The sequence below is a fragment of the Diabrotica undecimpunctata genome, chromosome 7 (assembly GCF_040954645.1).
Source record: "Diabrotica undecimpunctata isolate CICGRU chromosome 7, icDiaUnde3, whole genome shotgun sequence".
NCBI lineage: Eukaryota > Metazoa > Arthropoda > Insecta > Coleoptera > Chrysomelidae > Diabrotica > Diabrotica undecimpunctata.
Window position 1 is genome coordinate 31640986 of NC_092809.1, and position 10505 is coordinate 31651490.

Sequence of the window (10505 nt, forward strand, 5' to 3'; positions counted from 1 at the left end):
AAGAGATATGAAAAATACTCTTGTTTGCGAAGCTATAAAGCAAGACCAATTTATACAAAAATTTTAAAGTTTATGCACGACTTAGACAATAATGCCATTGATGTTTCGGATAAAATGTATAAACCCAGACCTTTTATGAACAAATTAAAGGAACATTTTTTAAAACAGTTTGTGTCCGTACAACATACGGATTTTAATGAAGCCATGTTTTAATATTATGGACGGCACAGGTGCAAGCAAGTATCAGAGGAAAACCGATTTGATTCTGCTTCAAGATATGGTGTATGAATACGTGCCAAGACAGACAATAGTGTGGTTACAGTATTTCTTTAAATGGAGTTTCAGATGAACTCCGCTATGATGAGATGAACCATCTCCTAACTACCATTCCTGACAAGAAGCGGAGACATTGTGATGGAGAAGGTTGTTCTTGCAGTACGAGAACTATATTAAACAAATGTGATGTTGGCATTCATTTGAAGTGTAACATAATATTTCATGCAAATTTTCGTTAACGTCTATATAAGATCCTCTCTTTCCAATCCTGATCCCAGAGGGAGTGTAGTGGTCATCGTAATGTCGTGTATTGTCCCCCTCCAAAGATCTTTGTCTATGGTCATTTCTTTTAATTTATGCATAGGTCTTTTGCATATGCTGGCGTCCTAGCGTTGCATATATGTAACATCGTTTTTTTTTGCAGTAAAAAAGTTTTTTTAATAATATTTTTTCATATGTTTCTACTTCTAATTAATCTAAAGATGTAAAAAAACACGATATTACTAAAAAAAATTATTCCGATCATAATAAGTTAAAAAACGGTAAATTTTTACTTTTTTCCTCTATCAGCAAAATCAAAAATGAAGCATTTGATGCAAATTTAAAAGTAATACATATATAGTTAACATATAAGTCCTCTAAAAACTTTCAAAATGGCGTTTTTTAAATTTTTTATCCTTATTTGTTGCTTAGAAAGTACCAAGGTAGATCAGAAATTTCGGTTTTTTATAAATGCTAATAACTTTTTTAAAAATAAACTTAGAACCTTTATATTACACGGAATGTTGAGTCTTGTAGTGATTAAAACATGATCAAAATTTGAAAGCGATTGGTCAAAAAAAAAGTTAAACAAATTGTTTAAACAAAATACATGGTTTATTTAACAATTTATTTATTTAATTAATACATATTCGTAATTTACGCAAAAGAACATACAAATTAAAAATGAAACGTCGAAATATATAAACAAGAATCAGAGATACAGTTAATAACTTCTTCCCCCTCCCTCGCCCCCGCACAGGACATTTCCTCTCCTTTTAAGGATCACATTTGAAAGCTCTGTGGACGATTCCATTAAAATATTTTTCGAATTTTGCTGCCAATTAAAAAACAAAGGTTTAACTTCGTCCCAAATTGTCCTATGACAACTTTTTATTTTTTTAAACTTGTAGAAAAATGCAATTTCTAAATATGAAAAAAAAATTGCTGCAGGCAATAGTTAAAAAGTTATTGTAATTCTTTAAAAGCCAAAACATTATTTTTCTTTATTTTTTTTTTTTTTTAATGTTAATAAAATGATCCTTCTTCTTTCATAAGCTATCCGTAGAATTACTGTAACTTTATCATTTTCTGACCTAAAAATTTATTTTGGGATTAACAAATAAAATATCGTTTAAGCAATAAACCGATCGCCTTGAAATCTTGATCATGTTTTAAACACCATAAGATTCATTATTTCGTGCTACTGGGTTTTTCAAAAATATTGTCTTAGTTCCTGATAACGCCTCTGTTTCGTTTTGTCCGGCAACCCTGTATATAGTTCTTTATTAGATTGTATTATAGGTTTTTATATTATACCATTGTTGTGATTATATTATACTTTTTGGTCATTAATAATTGTTTAACTTAAATGACTATTGCATTTACAACTGAATTTTCCATTCAAATATTAAATATTCAAAAACGATTTGAAACAATAGATCGAAATAAATATCTACATAAGTACCTAAAGGTCAAAAAATCATTAACTGTTAAGAAAATGAGGGTATAATTCCAACAATAGTTACTTTTGAGTCATCAGACTCAATACTACACATTACCAGATTCTATTCTATTTTATTTAATATTGTACTGTAGTATAATCATATTATTGTATTATTTTGTATTTTATCTACAGCCCAAACTTTGTTTGGCGTCATTATGATCTTTATCTAATACTTTTTCTATTTCCTATTTCTCCACTGCATGTCTGTATATTTCACGTTTATCATCGTTTCTCGTGTTGACTATTGTGAATTTATATTTCAGCTAGCCTCTTGATTTTTAACTATATTTAGTCTTCTTTCTTCTTACAGTAACGTGATATATCCTCTTTATCAACTTTTGTGGTCACTGCATCTATTCTCCACTCATATCTTCCACAATGCCTGTCTTTTGCATGTCATCGCTTTTCTCTTCTTCTTCTTCTTCTAAATGTACCTATCTTCTAGAGATGTTGGCGACCACATTGACCCATCTTATTCTATTCACAGCAGCTCGAAATGGATCATTTGACGTTAGACCAGTCTACTTTCTAAGATTGGCCAGCCAGGATATACGTCTACGTCCAGGGCCTCTCTTACCCTCAATCTTGCCTTGTAGAATCAACTGTAGAAGTCGGTATTTATCATTACGCATGATGTGGCCGAAGAAGTCCAATTTTCTATTTTTATGGTGTTAATATTTTCTTGTCTTTTCTTAGACTCTGGAGAATAGTTATGTTACTTGTGTGGTGTATATATGAGACCCTCAACATACGCCGGTAGCACCACATTTCAAATGCCTCTAATCGTTTTATGGCATCTTCTGTAAGGCTCCAGCTTTCTAGTCCATAGAGGAGGACACTAAAAACGTAACATCTAAAAATTATTATACGTATATTGATACTTAAAGATAAGTTGCAGAGAATCTTCCTAAGGCTGTTGAAAGAGCTTCTGACTTTTTCAATACGAGTTTTTATTTCGTAGCTGTGATTTAAAGTATCCTTAATATTGCAGCCCAAATAGCATATTTTTCCACTCTTTCTAACGGTGTATCGCCTGTTGTAATTTGGGCGTTTATGTTGGTATTCTTAATATTGATCATTATTTTTGTCTTCTTGCAATTTAGTTTTATGCCGTATTTGTTACATGCTTCTACAACGATATCAATTATCCGTTGGAGCCCCTGGGCACTATCTGCCAGCAACACTGTATCGTCTGCATATCTAATATTATTTATAAGTTGGCCATTTACAGCAATCCCATCTTTTGATTCGTCCAAGACCTCTCTAAAGATGTTTTCAGAGTATATGTTAAATAATACCGGTGACAATATGCAACCCTGTCTAACTCCTTTTTCGACTGTGAAGATCTCGGACTTATATCCGTCTTATATCCTTACCATCAAGTCCTGATGTTTTTAGGATATCGAGTAGTTTCCCATGTGGGACTTTATCAAATGCCTTCTCGAAATCAATGAAACATGCATACACATCGCAGTTGACATTCCTGGCTCTCTGTATTAGAACTTGCAAACTAAAGAGTGCTTCCGTCGTTCCGAGTCCTGCTCTGAATCCAACTTGAACTTCACTCAGGTGTTCTTCTAATTTCTTGTATATGCAGTGAATGATAGTAAGGAGTATATTAAGTACATGGTTCATTAAACTAATGAGCAAACAATATTATTACCATATAATGATTTGATGATTATTTTTTTATGTAAACGTGGTGGTTTGAGTGGTAATTAGGATATCTGTTCGTGTGGATTGGTTTTTCTGTAAACTTTGATTGTATATTCTGTATCCTCTTTTGTGGTTAACACATCCAGAAAAAGAAGTGAATTGTTCTCTTTTTCCATGGTGAATTTGATTGATTTTTCTTCATTATTGATCTTCATCAGAAATTTATTCAATGCTTCTGATTCGTGAGGTCAATTCAAAACACATCATCTACATATTACCACCATACCGTGAGTTGTTTTTCTTGTTTGAGTACAATATTTTGTTCGAAAACCTCCATGAATATATCTTCTAATAATCAAGACAAGGATGAGCGCATGCCTAATCCAAAATTTTGCGTATAGAAATCATTATCTATTTGAATATAAAGACTGTGCAAAATGCCAGTAGTTCCATGATAACTGATACATTTAGTTTGGTTTTTGTTGTCAATGTATATCCCTCTCTAATTTTATACTTAGTATTTTTTGAGTTTTCTCCAATGGCACATTAATGAAAAGGCTAGCGATATCAAAACTTACTATTGGAATTGTAGTTCTGCTAGTTTTTGCAAGTATTGTTATGAGATTTTAATAAATGATGTTGTGTTGTGTGCTTAATGCTGTATTATGTTTAGGAGAAACTTTGACAGTCTGGACAGAAAATTGGTCATTCTGTCAGGTATTAGTATGGACAATATTATTATGGACTCATCTGCTTTTAGAGCTTTGATTTCCTCTTTACTAACGATTGCTTTTGATTTTGTTCTTCTCCAGTTTCTTTTTGCACAGTAGGTACTCTATATTCTTCATTTTCGTGTGTTGGTAGTACTTAAAATCGAAAAGTGAAATATCAGTTAAAAATGTAATTTTCATTACAATAATTTTCTAAGAATTTTCGTTTCCTATACAAAAATTTACCCTTATTGACACCCCATTTAATTATCAATAGTTAATTAATTAGAATGAGTATTTAATACAAATTCATTTTTATTAAAAGTAACATACTCAAAATAAATTTTCAAACAATATATGACTACACTTACGACAACTGTTTAGATGTCAACGTAAGTGTTTCAGTATCATGAATTTAATAATTTCTTTGAACATTTAAAAAAGATTAATTAGATTTTTATCGATTGTGTTGTTCTTTTTGTTTAAAAAAGTTTAGTCCTTTTGATCTAATTTACTACTCGTCTTAATTTTAGAAAGAACGAAATAGCTTAGACATATAGACAGATTCAAGGAGATGGCTTTTGGCATTTGGCCCCTGCAGCCTTTTCAGATCTATTGTGGTCCTCTAGCCCTAGATTACATTCTCTAGTCTAACCCGTTTTAAAAGGTCTAATAACTTCGAGCCTGAACCTTCCATGTAGCTCTTTGCCGGTGGCTTTCTTCACCTAAAGCAAAGAACCGCACATTTGCCAGGCTAATACACTGACATAAAATGTGCTACAAAACATTTTAGACTGAATAATATAGTTTTTGTTCTAAGTTCTTGGAACCTGATTACTCATATAAATCATAACAGTGGCTTAGAAACTGCTGTTTATAAATAATATACGAGCATATAGCAAATCAGGAAAATATGTTGCGATTCATATATCGCTGTTCCGGAAGTATATTGACACAACTGTAAAATTTAAAAAAATGACTTCATTGTATTGAAGGAATCAAAACTGCATTTTCAACATATTTGTAAATCGTCATGATTGTACTTACGGCTTTGGCCATGACAGAGGATTTGGTAAGTACAATTATGACGATTTACAAATATATAGAAAATTCAGTTTTGATCCCTCCACTACAATAACGTCATTTTTCAAAATTTTACAATTGCGTTGTTATACTTCTCAGACAGCAATATGTTAGATATAATTACAGCTAAATAACATACAGGCTAAAAAAATATTTTTAAATAATATCAATTACAAATAATTAAATGTCTTCGAAAATTGGAGAAATATATATTAACACTATACGAAGTATATTTTTGACCTATCCAAACAAAGAAAGGGCTTAATAAAAACAATCTAATTACTATTTAAATGGGAATAAGCCACAATTAAAGGTCAAAGTAAGTTTGTAATGTATGTCTGATTTGTCAATATAAATGAGTCAGATAAAATTAAAATATTAGAATAATTTTTCGCCAAGTAACAAAAAAACAAAATTTGTTTAATTTACTAATGTTTGTATTTTGAGAACGATTTCAGAAGTGGAAATCGAAACGTCAACAAACTTAATTTAACCTTTAATTGTGGTTTATTCCCATTTAAATAGTAATTACTTTAAAATGCCACAAGAAAATAGCTTTAGAACAATCTAATGGCCCGTGTGTTAAAAGTATATAAAGGCAAAATGTTAACATAATTTAGCTTTTAGCAGAGAACGGAAAATAAACCTTATGGTTTCGGACTTTATGACTCTATAATATCACGTTGTTTTAGTTCGAATTGACTAGGACCAAACAGGTAAAATACGCAGAAATTTAGATATTTTGTAGTACTTAATGTATTTAGATATTTTGCAGCAATGTATATGTATCTTGTATCAGCCACTAAAGATGTAGAGATATTTCAAAACAAAACTGACATATAAATTCAACGGTGACATAGAGTTACGTATAAGATATTCAGGAAGGAATACACTTTCATAATAAATATTGTTGTTTGAAATCTAAAGCAAACGAAGGTGAACATAAGTACTAATTTCTGAATAAATATTCAGATCTACCATGATACTAGTTTGTTGGGTCATGGAAGCTGGAGAATTAAAAACAAATAATGTACTGTAGTAAAAATATCACTATAGCCTTCAGACTTACGATATGGATTAACATGTACCGATTACCTACTTGGGAATCAACACACTGAAAGGATAGGGAACGCCACAATTAACATAACTTACTAGACGAAACCTGAAAGAGAACAACTAGCAGCAATTAAGAGACCAAAATAAGTAGACTAGATTTCCGGAAAACTAAGTACACGTTTATTATACTAATTATAGAGGACAAAATAGATAAAGACGAAAATCACATCACCAAAAGTGTTGTTATAAAATAAGTGAAGAGTAAACCTAAGTGAATTTAGTTGAAATGATAGAACAGCTAACAATAGAAAAAATTCGCTAATGTTGTCGCCAATCTTCAGGGGTACAAAATTCTAAAAAAGTGAATGTAATAATACAAAAATCACACGCAGAAAAGACAAGTACCTAGTAATAATTCTCGATAAAATATAGGTTATTTTACAAAAACAAAATTACTATACTTCTATAATTCAATATTTTTCGGCTTTTTAACTATAAAGTTATGCAAACGGTTTTTTTAAATGGATCTAACCTTTAAAATTTATTGAAATTGTTAAGCTTTATAGGAATATTAAACTTTAAAAATCCGTTTAAATGCCGAAGTATTTAAATTACTATCTCGTTGATAACTAGTAGATTGCTATTTATTGGACTAAAATGCATTTTAGAAATTCTCAAAATAAAAAATCTGTTTAAATAACATGAAATTAAAAGTAATATTAATTATAAGAGAAACTACACTTACCAAGACAACAACAGTATCGGGTCCACGCTGAAAACAGTTCTTGGGTTTCGAAAACCGAGAAAACTGGCTAAAACAAACTCACACGCGCTCGTCTTTTCCGGCAATAATAATTGTGACCTCCATGTAAACAAATGAAATACGTCGTAAATAAAGTTGATTAGGATCGGACGTTGATATCCGCATACTACAACAGTTGAGACGACACTGGCTGCACTGCACTTAATGATCTAGTGTTGATATTTGAACGAACGCAGAGTTTCTGTTTGCTGTCTACTTGCGTGCGAATCATCGAGTGGACCCCCTTCCAAGATCTAAGGTGGTCTTAGGAAAGGACTCAGTTTTCACTGTTATCCTTGCTGTTGCCGAATGGTCAGCGAGTAATGATGGTTTGTAAAAGATGAAAAGAATCTTTAATTTGAATTCAATTGAAGTTTAAACGATATTTTAAAGGACAGGTTATTAGGGGGTCAGTTTTAGGGATCTACTTAATTCTTTAAAAACAAAAAAGGCAGATTAATGGGATAAAGTGAATTAAATACGATTGGAAAAAATTTATCTCAAAACTCCATTGTAACAGATCACTTGATTATTGACAATTCAATTTGTTTTTTTTTTATTTTTTACGATATAAAAATATATTATATATACAGGGTGTAAGTTTTTAGTGCGACATAGGACGATGATTCCATTATGGTATAGAATATCCAAAAAACTTATTTAGAAAAAATATAGACACTGATATTTTCCATACTTGGAAAATATGTGGAATTCTACAGGGTGATTAATAAATACGTGGTATAGCAAACATACAATTTTTAAATGGGACACCTTATACATTTTTTCAAATTTGTATTCTTCTCATAATTATTGTTCTTATAGTATTGGGTTTTTGCAGTACTATACAGAGTATTTAACAAGTTAATTTTTATTTCAAAATCTCTATGAAATCAACACCATATACAGGGTGTTCCAAAAAGGTATGTCGTAAATTAAATCGCGCATTCCGGGGATAAAAATAAATTGATTGAATCCAACTTACCTTAGTACAAAAATGTACACAAAAAAAGTTACAAAAAAATGTTTTTGAAGTTATACTTCTATACGCACGGTCGGCGTTGGAAATTTGCATGAGAGTGAATCTGTGAAACCATTACATATGTAAGATAATGAGTAAGAGAGAGACAGAAGATATATTTTCTCTCTCTTCCTCTCTCGAGAATAAAAATGTTCCTTTTGTATTTAATATTATATATATATATATATATATGTCGTAGGCAAGTATGAAATGCAGGCATTCTCGCAAAAGCCTAGTCATTTTCGTAATGACTTGGCAGTTTGTATAACGTTTTCATTTTTACGAAATGACTTCAACCTTTTAGGGATTTGCGAAACTACCGGAAACGGTAATTCTATTTTGAAACAGTGTTGCAATTTAGGCACAGATCATATAATATAAAAAAATGTTTTCCTTTCCTAAATGAATTATTAAAAGCTCTTCCAAAATCATATTCTTTTGGTGAATAAAAATTTAAAGTCAGTGCAAATGTCCTTGATTCTAGAGAATATTTGGCACCTTTTAAAAACCATCGAAACAATGCTTTGGGTGATTTTCGTAAAGAGGCCTAAAACAATAAAAATGCAGAAATAATTATACAAAAATACAAGTATATAATAATAATTTAATTCATTTTCTCTTCCCTTTTTTATATTATATGATCTGTGCCTAACTTGCAACACTGTTTCAAAATAGAATTATTACCCATGATATCATATAATTATCGTTTCCGGTAGTTTCGCAAATGCCTAAAAGGTTGAAGTCATTTCGTAAAAATGAAAACGTTATACAAACTGCCAAGTCATTACGAAAATGACTAGGCTTTTGCGAGAATGCCTGCATTTCATACTTGCCTACGACATATATATTATATATAATATTATATATATATATATATATATATATATATATATATATATATATTATATATATATATATATATATATATATATATATATATATATATATACTTACATAACTGTATAATTTTTCAAATAAGTTAAGTTTTAATGTTTTGTAAATTTGAAAATTTAATGGATTAACATCATGTTGTAAGTTTTTATACTAGTTTTATACAATGCTATTTAGTTCTAATTTCGTTGTATTTACTGATACCATATTTTAGCATAACTGTATAATTTTTAAAATAAGTTAAGTTTTAATGTTTTGTAAATTTGAAAATTTAATGGATTAACCTCATGTTGTAAGTTTTTAGACTAGTTTTATACAATGCTATTTAGTTCTAATTTCGTTGTATTTACTGATACCATATTTTAGCATATCCTGAAGAAGCAAATAAATTTTGCGAAAGCTTGATTAAAGAACAAAGAGTTTTACTTTTCTGCCCTATTAATGACTGCAACCTCAAAACTTTATTTTACATAACGTGTCAGTCAATAATACCTAACTACTTTATATATATATATATATATATATATATATATATATATATATATATATATATATATATATAATATTATATATAATATGTATTAATATTATTATTTATGTGATATGTTTTGTATTATTTAAAATTAAACGTTTATAATTATTTTAGGCTTTTGTATTTCAAAATAATCACTGTTTTACCGAGAACTGTCAATTTTGAAATCCGTTAGTGTCATGTCTAATTGGCGAATCCTTTACGTATTTGGTTCATACGCTGGTGGTTGTGAGTTCGAATCCCAATTATGCATTTCCATTTTTATTTTTGAAATATTTAAAAACCTCACGTTAATCTTATTAAATATATGTAATATACGCAAAAAAACATAAATTTTAAAATAAAATGAAAATTTACCATAATCCGAGTTGTTGGTTTTTTCTTTTTATCTTCGTAAAGTAAGTTATGTATATTGGCAGTTTTAAATACTTATGAATATTACATTTTAATTTATATTGTATTATTATATTGAATTATGTTGCAGTGTATTTATTGTATTGTAATTTTTATATTAATAACAAAATAAACAATGAATTTTACTGCAGAGAATGTGTAAAATTTTTTTTTGCATTCAACTCCTTTTATACATATATAAAAATAAAAATATATATTTTAATTAAAATATTGATACAATCCTTCACTTACTATACTCCTATTACAGGTCAAATGTTTATATACAGCAAACGATGCACCATATACCTATATAACTAATTCTT

At 29.5% G+C, this 10505-nt stretch overlaps 1 protein-coding gene across 1 annotated transcript in view; it reads right to left on the bottom strand.

The window, feature by feature from the left end:
* The window catches only part of LOC140445142 (BMP-binding endothelial regulator protein-like), a 320566-nt gene extending 313020 nt beyond the window's left edge, over positions 1-7546 (bottom strand). Inside the window, exon 1 of the mRNA XM_072536995.1 lies at positions 7292-7546. The gene's annotated coding sequence lies outside the window, so the exon portion shown is untranslated. The remainder of the gene's footprint in view (positions 1-7291) is intronic.
* Between the last annotated feature and the right edge of the window lie 2959 nt (positions 7547-10505).